Here is a 12,403-nt window from a genome sequence, read left to right as displayed (position 1 = left end):
TATGAGAAATAAGATTCTCTGGCCTGATGAGACGAAGATAGACCTTTTTGGTGATAACTCTAAGAGGTATGTGTGGAGAAAACCAGGCACTGCTCATCACCTGCCCAACACAATCCCAACAGTGAAACATGGTGGTGGCAGCATCATGCTATGGGGGTGTTTTTCAGCTGCAGGGACAGGACGACTGGTTGTCATTGAAGGAAACATGAATGCGGCCAAGTACAGAGAGATCCTGGATGAAAACCTCTTCCAGAGTGCTCTGGACCTCAGACTTGGCAGAAGGTTCACCTTGCAACAAGACAATGACCCTAAGCACACAGCTAAAATAACAAAGGAGTGGCTTCAGAACAACTCTGTGACCATTCTTGACTGGCCCAGACAGAGCCCTGACCTAAACCCAATTGAGCATCTCTGGAGAGACTGGAAAATGGCTGTCCACCAACGTTCACCATCCAACCTGACGGAACTGGAGAGGATCTGAAAGGAAGAATGGCCGAGGATCCCCAAATCCAGGTGTGAAAAAAAAGAAGACTCATGGCTGTACTAGCTCAAAAGGGTGCTTCTACAAAATACTGAGCAAAGGATCTGAATACTGCTGACTAATGACCATGTGATATTTCAGTTTTTCTTTTTCTATTAAATTTGCAAACATTTATACATTTCTGTTTTTTTCAGTCAAGATGGGGTGCAGTGTACATTAATGAGAAAAAAAATGAACTTTTTTGAATTTACCAAATGGCTTCAATGAAACAAAGAGTGAAAAATGTAAAGGGGTCTGAATACTTTCTGTACCCACTGTATCTGTTTACACTGCAAGATTATCGTGATTCCCTTTTGCATATAAATTATATTGGAACAGATCCCCTTTACAAAAGGGGGATTAAACTTGCGCCCCTTTGCCGTCAGCTGTTTTCCAGCTGCCATAAGATTTTAGGGGATTGCAACTTATGCATTTGCCTAATATACAAGTGCACGCCGTCCTCATATAACAGGGCAGGTCTCTGCACAAGGAAGCATTGCATTTGGCCATCCTCCCAGGGAGGGTGAGAGGTGTACCTCCCCTCCTCTCTGTCACAGCCTGTCACTGACACACAGCAGTTTCCTAGACAAGATGTGTGTGACATGGGTCAGATGAACACCTGGCATCTCTAGGGACCACCGATTCTGACCTCCTGCCCCTTTGCAGGTGGATGGCAGACAAGCCGTAAAGGAGCCAAAGGTAAGAGCAACTAGTCTCTCAGTTTGCAGCATAAAACTAATATATCATTAGCAATGCAATGACAATTTAAAGGGAGTTTCCACTTTAGCTTAAACCGTGCAGCAAATATTTGGGCAAATTGCATAAATAGCAATCGCCTCAATCTCGAGCTTAGTTCTTGTTTTATATTTGGGGAGGGGGTGTGCAAACATTTTGCGTATTGAGCATTATTTGGAGAAGTGATGCAGATTTGAGCAATGTACTTTTTGTTATTTATTGCTGTTTTGCCTTTCAGTGGTGCAGGAAAGCTGGGTGACATTGTTTCTACCCAGCTTTCCCAGGAAAGGCTAGAACTAATGCAATATCTGGCAGCGCTCGCCAGGATGTTAGGGTTGCAAAACTCTTGCGTGCTGCATCATAGACTGAGTACAGGATGTCCTGGGTCCCCCGTCCGATACATACATAATGGAACGTTTTCACAATTTCACTTTCCTTACAAAACGAGAAAAAAATGTAAAAAAATATGTCGGTGGTGGTCAGTGACGGACAGGAACTGGGCGAAGAGAACGCTGCCAGAACCATTGCAGTGTGGTTTTGTTTCTGGAAATGAACCGAGATGAGTCAAGTGTGGACTGTCCCTTACTGAAAGAAACTTCACAAGGTGGAAAGTCATTTGAATCATGAATATAAGGAAGTTTTCCAGAGCAACTGAAGTGACGGAGCTGAGAACCCCCGGCGGTATCTGGGACTCTACAAGGGGTGGGCTGCAGGTATCGAGGACATCTAGGAAGTGCCAGATTTGTAGATGAGTTACATTATTATATGCTATACTAGTAAAAAAAAAAAAAAAAGGAAAAATATAAAAAAAATTGAAAATATACATTTATTTTTCTGGTAGTGCTTCCAAGTCTATAAATACCATTAAAAATCGTAAAATAAATGAGTAGATTCCGCTCAGTGGATGGGGGAGTAAAAGAGCCCCAACACACTGGACAGCGGTCAGATGAACAAGTGTCAGCCCCATACACATAAATGCTCAGCCAAACGTGCACATGTTTTCAATGGGGAGAGGAAAGAAAGCTGCAGCTTATCTTCCCGGAGGATAAAAAGATTAGGCACTTTAATTCATATTGCCCAATCTAGTCATCACATAGGCCTACAACGCTGACATGCGGGCATCCTCTACATCTACAGGACAGAAGGTTTAATCATCACATATTCTTTACAGTACGAGGAGTGAGACTATGGATTCTTCAGTTTTACCAGCAGTGAGAGTAGGAATTATTTACTGTACAAGCAGTGAGACTCTGGATTCTTTACTGTACAAGCAGTGAGACTCTGGATTCTTTTCTGTACAAGCAGTGAGACTCTGGATTATTTACTGTTATCAGTAGTAAGACTGAATTCTTTACTGTACAAGCAGTGAGACTCTGGATTATTTACTGTACAAGTAGTGAGACTGGATTCTATACTGCACAAGCAGTGAGACTCTAGATTATTTACTCTACGAGCAGTGAGACTCTAGATTCTTTACTGTACAAGCAGTGAGACTCTGGATTATTTACTGTACAAGCATTGAGACTCTAGGTTCTTTACTGTACATGCAGTAAGACTCTAGATTATTTACTGTACAAGCAGTGAGACTGGATTCTTTACTGCACAAGCAGTGAGACTAGATTACTTACTCTACGAGCAGTGAGACTCTAGATTCTTCACTGTACAAGCAGTGAGACTCTGGATTATTTACTGTACAAGCATTGAGACTCTAGGTTCTTTACTGTACATGCAGTAAGACTCTAGATTCTTTACTATACGAGCAGTGAGACTCTAGATTCTTTACTGTACAAGCAGTGAGACTCTAGATTCTTTACGAGCAGTGAGACTCTGGATTTACTGTACAAGCAGTGAGACTCTAGATTCTTTACTGTACAAGCAGTGAGACTCTAGATTCTTTACTTACAAGCATTGAGACTCTAGATTTTTTACTGTACATGCAGTAAGACTCTAGATTCCTTACTGTACAAGCAGTGAGACTCTAGATTCTTTACTCTACGAGCAGTGAGACTCTGGATTCTTTACTGTACAAGCAGTGAGACTCTAGATTCTTTATTTACAAGCATTGAGAATCTAGATTTTTTACTGTACATGCAGTGAGACTCTAGATTCTTTACTGTACAAGCAGTGAGACTCTAGATTCTTTACTCTACGAGCAGTGAGACTCTGGATTCTTTACTGTACAAGCAGTGAGACTCTAGATTCTTTACTTACAAGCATTGAGACTCTAGATTTTTTACTGTACATGCAGTGAGACTCTAGATTCTTTACTGTACAAGCAGTGAGACTCTAGATTCTTTACTGTACAAGCAGTGAGACTCTAGATTCTTTACTCTACAAGCAGTGAGACTCTGGATTCTTTACTGTTATCAGTAGTAAGACTGAATTATTTACTGTACAAGCAGTGAGACTCTGGATTCTTTACTGTTATCAGTAGTAAGACTGAATTATTTACTGTACAAGCAGTGAGACTCTGGAGTCTTTACTGTTATCAGTAGTGAGACTGAATTATTTACTGTACAAGCCATGACTCTGGATTCTCTACTGTTATCAGTAGTGAGACTGAATTATTTACTGTACAAGCAGTGAGACTCTGGATTCTTTACTGTTATTAGTAGTGAGACTGAATTATTTACTGTACAAGCAGTGAGACTCTGGCTTCTTTACTGCTATCAGTAGTGAGACTGAATTATTTACTGTACAAGCAGTGAGACCCTGGATTCTTTACTGTTATCAGTAGTGAGACTGAATTATTTACTGTACTAGCAGTGAGACTCTGGAGTCTTTACTGTTATCAGTAGTGAGACTGAATTATTTACTGTACAAGCAGTGAGACCCTGGATTCTTTACTGTTATCAGTAGTAAGACTGAATTATTTACTGTACAAGCAGTGAGACTCTGGAGTCTTTACTGTTATCAGTAGTGAGACTGAATTATTTACTGTACAAGCAGTGAGACTCTGGATTCTTTACTGTTATCAGTAGTGAGACTGAATTATTTACTGTACAAGCAGTGAGACTCTGGATTCTTTACTGTTATCAGTAGTAAGACTGAATTATTTACTGTACAAGCAGTGAGACTCTGGCTTCTTTACTGCTATCAGTAGTGAGACTGAATTATTTACTGTACAAGCAGTGAGACTCTGGAGTCTTTACTGTTATCAGTAGTGAGACTGAATTATTTACTGTACAAGCCATGAGACTCTGGAGTCTTTACTGTTATCAGTAGTGAGACTGAATTATTTACTGTACAAGCCATGAGACTCTGGATTCTTTACTGTTATCAGTAGTGAGACTGAATTATTTACTGTACAAGCAGTGAGACGAGACTCTGGATTCTTTACTGTTATCAGTAGTGAGACTGAATTATTTACTGTACAAGCAGTGAGACTCTGGCTTCTTTACTGTTATCAGTAGTGAGACTGAATTATTTACTGTACAAGCAGTGAGACTCTGGCTTCTTTACTGTTATCAGTAGTAAGACTGAATTGTTTACTGTACAAGCAGTGAGACTCTGGATTCTTTACTGATATCAGTAGTGAGACTGAATTGTTTACTGTACAAGCAGTGAGACTCTGGAGTCTTTACTGTTATCAGTAGTGAGACTGAATTATTTACTGTACAAGCAGTGAGACTCTGGCTTCTTTACTGTTATCAGTAGTGAGACTGAATTATTTACTGTACAAGCAGTGAGACTCTGGCTTCTTTACTGCTATCAGTAGTGAGACTGAATTATTTACTGTACAAGCAGTGAGACTCTGGAGTCCTTACTGTTATCAGTAGTGAGACGGAATTATTTACTGTACAAGCCATGAGACTCTGGAGTCTTTACTGTTATCAGTAGTGAGACTGAATTATTTACTGTACAAGCCATGAGACTCTGGATTCTTTACTGTTATCAGTAGTGAGACTGAATTATTTACTGTACAAGCAGTGAAACTCTGGATTCTTTACTGTTATCAGTAGTGAGACTGAATTATTTACTGTACAAACAGTGAGACTCTGGCTTCTTTACTGCTATCAGTAGTGAGACTGAATTATTTACTGTACAAGCAGTGAGACTCTGGCTTCTTTACTGTTATCAGTAGTGAGACTGAATTATTTACTGTACAAGCAGTGAGACTCTGGATTCTTTACTGTTATCAGTAGTGAGACTGAATTATTTACTGTACAAGCAGTGAGACTCTGGCTTCTTTACTGTTATCAGTAGTGAGACTGAATTATTTACTGTACAAGCAGTGAGACTCTGGCTTCTTTACTGTTATCAGTAGTAAGACTGAATTGTTTACTGTACAAGCAGTGAGACTCTGGATTCTTTACTGATATCAGTAGTAAGACTGAATTGTTTACTGTACAAGCAGTGAGACTCTGGCTTCTTTACTGTTATCAGTAGTAAGACTGAATTATTTACTGTACAAGCAGTGAGACTCTGGCTTCTTTACTGCTATCAGTAGTGAGACTGAATTATTTACTGTACAAGCAGTGAGACTCTGGAGTCTTTACTGTTATCAGTAGTGAGACGGAATTATTTACTGTACAAGCCATGAGACTCTGGAGTCTTTACTGTTATCAGTAGTGAGACTGAATTATTTACTGTACAAGCCATGAGACTCTGGATTCTTTACTGTTATCAGTAGTGAGACTGAATTATTTACTGTACAAGCAGTGAAACTCTGGATTCTTTACTGTTATCAGTAGTGAGACTGAATTATTTACTGTACAAACAGTGAGACTCTGGCTTCTTTACTGCTATCAGTAGTGAGACTGAATTATTTACTGTACAAGCAGTGAGACTCTGGCTTCTTTACTGTTATCAGTAGTGAGACTGAATTATTTACTGTACAAGCAGTGAGACTCTGGATTCTTTACTGTTATCAGTAGTGAGACTGAATTATTTACTGTACAAGCAGTGAGACTCTGGCTTCTTTACTGTTATCAGTAGTGAGACTGAATTATTTACTGTACAAGCAGTGAGACTCTGGCTTCTTTACTGTTATCAGTAGTAAGACTGAATTGTTTACTGTACAAGCAGTGAGACTCTGGCTTCTTTACTGATATCAGTAGTAAGACTGAATTGTTTACTGTACAAGCAGTGAGACTCTGGATTCTTTACTGATATCAGTAGTGAGACTGAATTGTTTACTGTACAAGCAGTGAGACTCTGGATTCTTTACTGATATCAGTAGTAAGACTGAATTATTTACTGTACAAGCAGTGAGACTCTGGATTCTTTACTGTTATCAGTAGTAAGACTGAATTATTTACTGTACAAGCAGTGAGACTCTAGAGTCTTTACTGTTATCAGTAGTGAGACTGAATTATTTACTGTACAAGCAGTGAGACTCTGGATTCTTTACTGTTATCAGTAGTGAGACTGAATTATTTACTGTACAAGCAGTGAGACTCTGGATTCTTTACTGTTATCAGTAGTAAGACTGAATTATTTACTGTACAAGCAGTGAGACTCTGGCTTCTTTACTGCTATCAGTAGTGAGACTGAATTATTTACTGTACAAGCAGTGAGACCCTGGATTCTTTACTGTTATCAGTAGTAAGACTGAATTATTTACTGTACAAGCAGTGAGACTCTGGAGTCTTTACTGTTATCAGTAGTGAGACTGAATTATTTACTGTACAAGCAGTGAGACTCTGGATTCTTTACTGCTATCAGTAGTGAGACTGAATTATTTACTGTACAAGCAGTGAGACTCTGGCTTCTTTACTGTTATCAGTAGTGAGACTGAATTATTTACTGTACAAGCAGTGAGACTCTGGATTCTTTACTGCTATCAGTAGTGAGACTGAATTATTTACTGTACAAGCAGTGAGACTCTGGCTTCTTTACTGTTATCAGTAGTGAGACTGAATTATTTACTGTACAAGCAGTGAGACTCTGGCTTCTTTACTGTTATCAGTAGTGACTGAATTGTTTACTGTACAAGCAGTGAGACTCTGGATTCTTTACTGTTATCAGTAGTAAGACTGAATTTACTGTACAAGCAGTGAGACTCTAGATTCTTTACTGTTATCAGTAGTGAGACTGTATTCTTTTCTGTTATCAGTAGTGAGACTGTTACAAGCAGGGTAACTATGGATTATTTAATGTACGAGCAGGGAGACTATGGATTCTTTACTGATACATGGAGTGAGGATTTGTATCCCTTACTGTATGATCAATAAGGATATAGATTCTTTACTGTACATGAAGTGAGATTGTGGAATCTTTACTGTATGAGCAGCAACGTTATGGATTTTTTACTGTAAAGAGCAGTGAGACTGTGGATTGTTTGCTGTTACGAGCAGTGAGACTATGGATTATTTACTGCTACGAGCGGTGAGGATATGTATTCCATACTGTACGAGCAGTGAGGCTATAGAACCTTTTTACTGTATGAGTAGTGAGACTATGGATTCTTTACTGTAAAAGTAGTAAGATTACTTTTTACTGTGAGCAGTGATACTCTGTATTCGTTCTTGTATGAGCAGTGAGATGGTAGTTTTTACTGTACGGTTTCTTTACTGTACAAGGAGTAAGACTCTGTATTATTTAATACATGAGCAGTAAGACTCTGTATTAGCACCATGGAATTAATGGTGCTATATAAATAAATAATAATAATAAATATTATTTACTATACGAGCAATAAGACTATGGATCTTTATCGTATGAGTAGTGAGACTATGGAACTCATTGCCTCAACATGCTGTATTAGTTGATTCTCAAAGCAAGTTCAAAAAGAGCCTGGATGTTTTTCTTGGCAAATATAACATTACAGATTATGGGTACTAGATTCTGGAGATGGGACCTTGATTCAAAGACCTAGTTGCTGTATGTAGATGTGAAGTCAGGAAGGATTTTTTCCCTTAATATGGGGCAATTAGTGTCTGCCCAGGGCCGGACTGGCCATCTGGCAATTCTGGCAAATGCCAGAAGGGCCTGTCTGGTCATGGGCCGCCTTGTCTGCTACGTTGTTAACAGAATCAGTGTTCTCAAGACACCCATACTGTTCACAGTTGTGATGGAGCACAAAGTACTTGACTCCGTCACTTACCCCAGCAGGCCACAGGCATTATTAGAAATACTGGTCTTGTAGTAAGTCTTTCTTTCCTCCATCCAGGGTAATATTAGCAATATATCCCCATCTGGTGCTTGGAAACGGGGACAACATGGGCCTGTGTGATTGCAAATGCCAGGGCTGAATTTCAGTCCCAGTCCATACCTGTGTCTGCCCCATAGTTTTCTTTATCTTCCTCTGGATTAACATGTTAGGTTATAGGCTGATCTTGATGGACTTATGTCTTCTCTCAACTATGAAACTATCTCTCATTAGAACAGCCATTTCAAGCATTGAAGCTAACAATCAGAGGAATCGCTGGATGTTTAACTATTTCTATAAGGAAATATCTGCAGGAATTTGGGCTTAGTAAGTAGATTTCCATCCCTGAGAGGATTCATCAGGTTACTTCTTGTTCCTGCCGGAAGAGAATATTTCCACCTCAAATGTCTGCTTCTTGCCTTAAACTCCTCACTGGGACCCTCACCGATCTTGAGACCCTTTCCCTGTTACCCACATGATCACATGTTTGAATGCATTGATGATTGCGCACGGTTGCTGCTGCTTTATCTAACTTGTATTGGATTAATGGAAACAAGCAGCACAGAGGATTTTAGCAGAGTAATGCACTGGTACTGGGAGAGGTATAGATGAGGACAGGGCTACACATTCAGCAATTAGCTTGACGTTAGTAGCTGTAAAAGCTTTCTTCTCGTTTTTGGATGGCATGTTCAATGTCAATGGGGGGAAAACAAGTGAAAAGACCATGACAGTGATACAAGACTGTAGGGGACTCGGAAGTCAGGATATGGAGTTGAGTAGCGGGAGGCTGCGATATGAGAGAACGCGGCTTTGTTTGGTGATCTACATCCTCTTCTAGACAATTAACCCCAGATCGGTAGCCAGATAATGATCTAGACCTAGTCACGGTCAAATTACATCATTACAAGAGAGAGAGAGAAAATGGGGTCAGATAGATGTTCATCCGGCCATTTCCATGGGGGACCTGCCATATGAATGGGGTTCTAGCATTTATCTCACCCTCTCCCCATCATTGACAGACAGCTTCATTAGGTGGAGGAGGAGGAGGATGGAGCGGCTGCCAGATATCACTGTTGGGTGATTGGAGACTGAACTGAACAGGCTATAAAGGCCCCACATTAAAGTTGTCTGCTGAGTTTTTAGGGGACAGAGGTGTCTGGATACTTTTCGATGTCTTTTTGAATATTTGTTTTTCCCCATTTTCCCCAATAGGGACAAGATCAGAAGACATGCAAAGTTTGTAGTCTTCAACCATGACGACATAATGACATAACGGACTAGTAGTGTGTTCTGTGCTTGTCTTGAGGGAAGAAGCATGCTTTTCAGGTCCGGTAGAGTTCTGTACCTGTCCTGAATTGGGAAGCATGCTGCTCTGATTCGGTACTGTGTTCTGTGCAGTGCTTGTCCTGAGGGAGGAAGCATGCTGCCAGGCTCCAGTAGTGTGTTCTGTGCCTGTCCTGAGGGAGAAAGCATGCTGCTCCTGTCCGGTAGTGTGTTCTGTGCTTGTCCTGAGGGAGGAAACATGCTGCCTGACTCCAGTAGTCTGTTCTGTGCCTGTCCTGAGGGATGAAGCATGCTGGTCTGGTGGTGTGTTCTGTGCCTGTCCTGAGGGAGAAAGCATGCTGCTCCTGTCCGGTAGTGTGTTCTGTGCTTGTCCTGAGGGAGGAAGCATGCTGCCTGACTTCAGTAGTCTGTTCTGTGCCTGTCCTGAGGGATGAAGCATGCTGGTCTGGTGGTGTCTTCTGTGCCTGTCCTGAGGGAGAAAGCATGCTGCTCCTGTCCGGTAGTGTGTTCTGTGCTTGTCCTGAGGGAGAAAGCATGCTGCTCCTGTCCGGTAGTGTGTTCTGTGCTTGTCCTGAGGGAGAAAGCATGCTGCTCCTGTCCGGTAGTGTGTTCTGTGCTTGTCCTGAGGGAGAAAGCATGCTGCTCCTGTCCGGTAGTGTGTTCTGTGCTTGTCCTGAGGGAGGAAGCATGCTGCCTGGGTCTGTGTGTTGACAACAAAATAACAGCTGTGAATTCAGTTTCGGCATAGGCGAAATTTATAGGGGTATCATCATCTTGTACATTTATGGCACACCAACAGACTATGGCGTAAGTGATTAGTAGATGCTAGTTTCACCAATGGTACTTGCACTTACATTCAGAATGGGAGCGCTGTTAGTGGAGAGGTGGCCAGAATTCTTATTCTTGTGTATAGCAATTCTGAACCCCTCTCCGCTGACAGCAGAGTGTAATGCGGCCCCGTTCTTGAGATGGCTGTGGGAACCATTGACGGAAACCACATCTACTATATATTTATGGCACATGTGGAAGGTGCATTGCATTTCTCGTGAACAGAAGGAGGACATTTGTCCACATACTTTCTGAGAAATCTCTGAATTGTCCATTACAAGAGCAAATCAATTCTAGATATTACTATCTACTATATAATTGTCTAAGGGTCACTTCTGTCTGTCCTTCTGTCTGTCTGTCTGTCACGGATATTCATTGGTCGCGTCCTCTGTCTGTCATGGAAATCCAAGTCGCTGATTGGTTGCGGCAAAACAGCCACGACCAATCAGCGACAGGCACAGTCCGGCGGCAAAATGGCCACTCCTTTCTCCCCGCAGTCAGTGCCCGCTCCATACTCCCCTCCAGTCAGCGCTCACACAGAGTTAATGGCAGCGGTAACGGACCGCATTATGCCGCGGTGTAACGCACTCCGTTACCGCTGCTATTAACCCTGTGTGACCAACTTTTTACTATTGATGCTGCCTATGCAGCATCAATAGTAAAAAGATCTAATGTTAAAAATAATAAAAAAAATAAAAAATCGTTATATACTCACCGTCCGTCAACCCCCGCATCCAAAACAGGCCTTTCCCGCTCCTCGCGACGCTCCGGTGACCGTTCCATGCATTGCGATCTCGCGAGATGATGACGTAGATGTCCCGGAACACAGTGAAATACTTCCGGGACATAGTGCGCCGGTGCATGCGCACTAATGCTTTTCGGCTTTGCCCGCAGTTGGGCAAAGCATACTGCGCGTGCGCAAGGCAAGATTGCCTTGCACACGCGTGTTCTACGGAGGAAACTGAATCAACTTCAAGACAACATTGTGGCCAGCAGGAAAGGAAGGGGTGAATAAAAAACCCGAAAACACCGCCCATCGGACCGAATAAAGGGCCCGCCAAATTCAGGTGACAGGATCCCTTTAATCTGCTGCCTGGCTCTGCATTCTATCACAAACGTCTTCTGACCCATGGGCAATCACTCTGTCATAACCAATAGACTGTGTGATTTTACTGCTCTTTGTGACATCATCCTCCAGCCTATGATGATGTCACAGATTGAGTACAGTGAGATAACACAGTCTAAATAACTGGCAAGTCTGAGATTGGATGACACATAGGTAGGGACTCTGCAGTCAAGCCATGTAAGGAGTTAGTCTGCAATTCCATAGTGATGTCATAGGTGACCATGGTGGAGTCAAAGCTGAGGCACAGGGTGTTGGGGGTCGAGTTCCCGCCTCTGCACAGGGGGAATCTCGGGCCATCTCCGCTGCAGTCTCCCATTCTTCTCCTGCCGCAGTGGAGCCTGCTCAGCGGAGACATCGGTCCCAGCGTCTCGCTCAGTCTGACTCTGTGCAAAGGGTTACTGCTGCTTTTCCAGCTTCTGCCATTGAAGCCAGTGCTGGGCAGCGGCGAGCAGATGCTTTTGGGACTAAGTCCTGCTTTTCCCCTTCTGAGCATGCCCAGGGTAAGATCTCTCACTGGAAATCGAGGGTCCCATGCTTAGATACTGCAGCAAAACCCATTGGTTCTCCAGGAAGTTCCTGAAGCTGCTCAGGCTCTGTGGCAGCCTCTCATTGGTCCTTCTAGGAAGGCCCTGTACTGGCTGCAGCTATAAAAGGTTCGCATGGCCACACGGCCATGCGCTAGTATGAAATCTAAGTTATGTGCTTTGCGCCAGTGTGGTTACGTATATATGTGTTCAGGTACCCGGCTGAAATAAGCCCCTAGAATACCAGCACCTCCGGTGAGGAGATTGTGTGTATGGATTCAGGGCCCGGGCTG

The 12,403-nt window shown here is 42.3% G+C and overlaps 1 protein-coding gene across 1 annotated transcript in view; it reads left to right on the top strand.

Annotated features, from left to right (window-relative positions):
• Positions 1–1,080: 1,080 nt before the first annotated feature.
• The window catches only part of PIK3R5 (phosphoinositide-3-kinase regulatory subunit 5), a 102,533-nt gene continuing 91,210 nt past the window's right edge, over positions 1,081–12,403 (top strand). The window contains exon 1 of the mRNA XM_077253533.1: positions 1,081–1,219. The gene's annotated coding sequence lies outside the window, so the exon portion shown is untranslated. The remainder of the gene's footprint in view (positions 1,220–12,403) is intronic.

The sequence above is a fragment of the Ranitomeya variabilis genome, chromosome 4, assembly GCF_051348905.1.
Source record: "Ranitomeya variabilis isolate aRanVar5 chromosome 4, aRanVar5.hap1, whole genome shotgun sequence".
In the NCBI taxonomy this organism is placed as follows: domain Eukaryota; kingdom Metazoa; phylum Chordata; class Amphibia; order Anura; family Dendrobatidae; genus Ranitomeya; species Ranitomeya variabilis.
The sequence above is the reverse complement of the archived record's forward strand: the minus strand, read 5'-3'. Positions and strand labels throughout refer to the sequence as shown.